The sequence below is a fragment of the Saccopteryx bilineata genome, chromosome 2 (genome assembly GCF_036850765.1).
Source record: "Saccopteryx bilineata isolate mSacBil1 chromosome 2, mSacBil1_pri_phased_curated, whole genome shotgun sequence".
Classification (NCBI taxonomy): Eukaryota; Metazoa; Chordata; class Mammalia; order Chiroptera; family Emballonuridae; genus Saccopteryx; species Saccopteryx bilineata.
The window spans coordinates 30,754,300-30,759,445 of record NC_089491.1 but is presented as its reverse complement, the minus strand read 5'-3'; positions in this window follow the sequence as shown (position 1 = coordinate 30,759,445).

Genomic DNA, 5,146 nt, shown 5'->3' with positions numbered 1-5,146 from the left:
ATTGAGAGAGAGAGAGAGAGAGAGAGAGAGAGAGAGAGAGAGAAACAAAAATCTGTTATTCACTTGTTGATTCTTGTATGTGCTCTGACCAGGGATTGAACCCACAAGTTTGGCATGCTTCTCTGGTAAAGATGGGCCTCCCTAATTCATAGCTTGAAACATTAAAGTTGTTATCGAAGAAGGTGCTTAATATTATAATTTGAACAGAAGTCCATGTTTTGTAATTAAAAATGATTCATCAGTCTGTTCTCTCCAATTAAAACTTGACTCTTTTGCTCACACTGGCAAGCGACATATCTATTTTATTAACTGATTTTAGGTCAGATTTATGTCCTGAGTGGTCCCATTAACCAGGTTAAAGTTTTCACCCCATGAAGATAAGGGCATCTGTGACATCACAAATAGAGGACTTCTTAAAGGAAGAAAGTACCACAGAAACTGTTTGTAAAAAGATAAGAATTCAAGCCCTGGCCGGTTGGCTCAGCGGTAGAGCGTCGGCCTAGCGTGCGGAGGACCCGGGTTCGATTCCCGGCCAGGGCACACAGGAGAAAGTGCCCATTTGCTTCTCCACCCTTCCGCCGCGCTTTCTTCTCTGTCTCTCTCTTCCCCTCCCGCAGCCAAGGCTCCATTGGAGCAAAGATGGCCTGGGCGCTGGGGATGGCTCTGTGGCCTCTGCCTCAGGTGCTAGAGTGGCTCTGGTCGCAACATGGCGACGCCCAGGATGGGCAGAGCATCGCCCCCTGGTGGGCAGAGCGTCACCCCATGGTGGGCGTGCTAGGTGGATCCTGGTCGGGCGCATGTGGGAGTCTGTCTGACTGTCTCTCCCTGTTTCTAGCTTCAGAAAAAATGAAAAAAAAAAAAAAAGATAAGAATTCAAAAAAGGTGAAATAAAATTCTTTACATGGCTTTTTTTTTTGGATTTTTCTGAAGTGGAAAAAGGGAGGCAGTCAGACAGACTCCCGGATGTGCCTGACCGGGATCCACCCGGCACACCCACCAGGGGGCGATGCCCCATCCATCTGGGGCGTTGCTCTGTTGCAACCAGAGCCATTATAGCGCCTGAGGCAGAGGCCACAGAGCCATCCTCAGTGCCTGGGCCAACTTTGCTCCTATGGAGCCTTGGCTGCAGGAGGGGAAGAGAGAGACAGAGAGAAAGGAGAGGGGGAGGGGTGGAGAAGCAGATAGGTGCTTCTCCTGTGTGCCCTGGCCGGGAATCAAACCTGGGACTCCTGCACACCAGGCCGACGCTCTACCACTGAGCCAACCGGCCAGGGCCTTTACATGTTAATTAATGGGGTAATGCACCCATTTATCTACACTAATCACATTCCCTTTTTAATTTCTGCTCTCCTATACATGGTAATTGGTAAAGATCAGCCTCTTTTGTGTCCCTTCTCATGTTTAAGAAAATAGATTTTCCTTCTCGCTGAAGTTAGAAGAGGTGGCAGATAAGCAATGTCATGATGAAGGTATTTTATCACTGTTGTCTACTTATTATGAATGGGTCAGATCTACTTTTAATGTTTTTTAGTCAAATCAATCTTACTTCTGTGTCCTGCAGATATTTTAGTATGTGTTCTTAGAATTCACTATTGTGATTTTAGCAGAAATATGTAATCGGACATCAAAATTAGTCATAAAGACTTTGCATAGTTCATTTTACTTAAAATTTGGATTTAACCATACTATTTATTTACTTATTTTGGCAAATACTTATTTTTTAAAAAGCCTCTCTTTATTAACCAATATTTCATATTTGGTAAACTCTGTGTAAAAGAAATAAGCATCTATATGTTTGTGTTTTCATGTCACTCAAAATGCAAGCTGAGTTTAACTAATACAGGGAAGGAGATCCGGCCTCCATTACAGTCCTGTTTATACTCAGCACATAGTAACTAGTTAGTAAATATTGTTTTCTCTTCCTCACGAGTATAGAAAAGAATATTAAATTAATGACTTAATAAGATTCCTTTTTATAAATAACACATTTCCATTTGTAACTTCAATCTGAATTCATAGAATGTCAAAATATTTTTTATAAAAGCTAAAGACTATAATTTTCTTCTATATTTTTACTCAACAGCTAATTTACTAGAATTTTTGTCCTAGTAATTACTTGTATGTCAACTGCACATTGTACTTTGTAGTTTAGAGAACAGTGTCAACTTAGACTTTCTGTCTTTTAAGACAGGCTGGGTCTATAAGGTAATTTTATTCCCCTCGCTTCATTTCCCTTATCAAAAAAAAATAGGAAGAATATGCTTGTCATAAGGCAATTATAAGGATAAAATAAAAACTTTTTAATTATTGCTTACAAAGTACCTATTAACTGTTGGATATTTATGTAAAACATCAACTCATATAATCCCAAGACTCCCAGCTATTATTGCCATTGAATATGTCAGGAGATAGAGGCAAGGAGATACTAAGTCTTTGTCTAACGTTTGACAGCAAGTCAGTGTTTCAGTTCAGGAGGTCTGTCCCCAGTTTCTCTGTATTTAACTGCTGTGCTGCTCATATGCTATCTGAGCAGCATGGCCTCAATGTTCTCCTCAGCATCACTAAAGATTCAGAAAGATTTCTTCTGGTAACAGGCCCCTGAGCTCCTTTTGTAAAGGGCATCTGCCCATTTGATAACATCAATCTTATCCTGGAGGCTTTTCTCAGTTTTACAATTCAGGAATGTTTTCCAAAAGGATTAGGGAGCCATCCTTGACATTTAATCATCAAGAAAGATACTGCAGAAATAATAACCTGATTAAAGGGGTCAAAGGACATAAATGAATATTTCTCTAAAGAAGACATACAAGTGGCCAAAAAGTATATGAAAAGGTGCTTAACATCATTAATCACGAGGTAAATGCAAATCAACACCACAATGAAATATCCCCTTCACAACTTAAGATGGTTATTATTTTAAAAAACAAAATTAAAAAGATAGCAAGAGTTGATGAGGATGTGGAGAAATGGGAACTTCAGTACACTGTTGACTGGAGGTATAAACTGATACAGCCATAATGGAAAAGAGTATGGCAATTCTTCTAAAAATTAAATACAAAGCTACCACATGACTTCCTTAAATTCCAGTTCTGGATTTTCATCCAAAGGACTACAAATCCTAAAGAGATACCTGTGCTCCCGTGTTATCTGCAGCATTATTCACAATAGCCATGATATGGAAACAACCTAAACAAACAAATAATGGATGAAAGGATAAGGACAATTTGGTATAGTCATACACGTAATATTATTTACCCTTACAAAATAAGAGATTCATGCCATTTGCTAAAGCATTGATGGGCCTATAGAAGGGGTTGGGAACCTATGGCCCGTGAGCCAGATGTGGCTCTTTTGCTGGCTGCATCTGGCTCGCAGACAAATCTTTAATAAAAAAGATAATAACGTTAAAAATAGAAAACATTCTCATGTATTACAATCCATTCATTTCCTACTACTCATGTTCATGGTTGCGTGTTGCTGGAGCCAATCACAGCTGTCCTCCAGAACAACACCAAATTTTTATTGGATAATGCGCAACGTACACGGGTCGTTGTATGGCTCTCATGGAACAACATTTTAAAATATATGGTATTCATGGCTCTCTCAGACAAAAAGGTTCCCTACCCCTGGCCAATAGGATAATATCCTAAGTGAAATAAGCCAGGCACAGACAGATAATATTGTATAATCTCATATTTATGTGGAATCTAAAATAGTCAAAGTCATATTGAAGCAAAGAGTATAAAGGTAGTTGTCAGGTGCAGGGGGTAGGGGCATGGAGGAAACGGTTAAAGGGTACAAAGTTTCAATTATGCAAGATGATTAAGCTCTGAAGGTCTACTCTCCAGTGTACTGGCTATAACTAGCAATATTGTATAGTATATTTAAATTTTTCTAAGAGAGTTTTTTTTTTAAGTGTTCTTATAACAACTACTACTGCTGCTAATATTCATGGGGATAGGAAGAAACTTTGGGAGGTTATAAATATGTTCATGGCCTTGATGATGATGATGGTTTCAGATGTATTTACTTATTCTCAAACTCACTTTGTCATATACATTAAATATGTAAACCTTTTTATATATTTAAATTTCAATCATACCTCAATAGAATAGTTTAAAAAGAAAAGATTTGCTCCCATTTCCCAGTCTCTGTGGGAGGATAAAATCTAACACTGAAAATACCAACCAGCAAATACAGAAGGCCTCATCCCAGTGACCCGCCTCCCAGACCATTTCCTCCAGTAGGTTTCCACTGACTAACCCTCACACCTAAAACGTCTTCTCCTTTGGTTTCAGGGAAGTCCAGTTCAATCTCTATCCACTATTGGAACAATCTTGACCTCTGTTGCAACAGTCTTTGGATAAAGTTTTCCTTGCCTTTTGAACTCTATCCATCACAATTTTTCTTTGACAATAGCTGACAGCCTGACAGATAGTAAATCCTCCAAACATGTTAACTACTATTAGTATTTGATTTTATATTAAAATGATGTTGTTTTTGCTTTTCAAATATTCTTTATGGTCTGAAGTTAAAGGTTTTCTTCTAAATGTTCCCCAGGGTGTTGATGTCACTGCAAGTGAAGCGCCCATGGCTGGAGGGAATACTGAACACCTCTTAAGGAAGCAGAAAAGCTCAGGATTCGTTTTGCTGCACCAGACCGAAGGATTACATTTCAGTGAATACAGCCTTATCATGATATTATTTCTTAATATTAAGTTTATGGTCAAATAAGTTATTAAATCTATTTTACATTTGCAGCTGCTCAGCCATGGTTTCCACGTTTTATACACATTGATAGAGATCAAGCTACTTTCTTCAAACTAAATCGAGCTGCATACAACCACAGGCATCACAGAATCCGCGTATATAGTCAATATGTAAAAGCCCCTATAAAAACAAATGACAGCTTAAAGGATGACAAATATTTTATTTGTGAGTGATTTGGACTATTTAAATCACTATATTTTTTATTATATAAATAGATCAAATTATAAGCTCTATTATTCTTTTTTATTCAATACCATAAAAATTTTAGCACAATTATGATCTAGAGGAGAAAAATGCTTCTTTTATCCCATATTAGAGGCTATATCATGCAAACCTGCCTGTGCCACCTAAATAGTGTTCAGCTTTTTCGCCATTT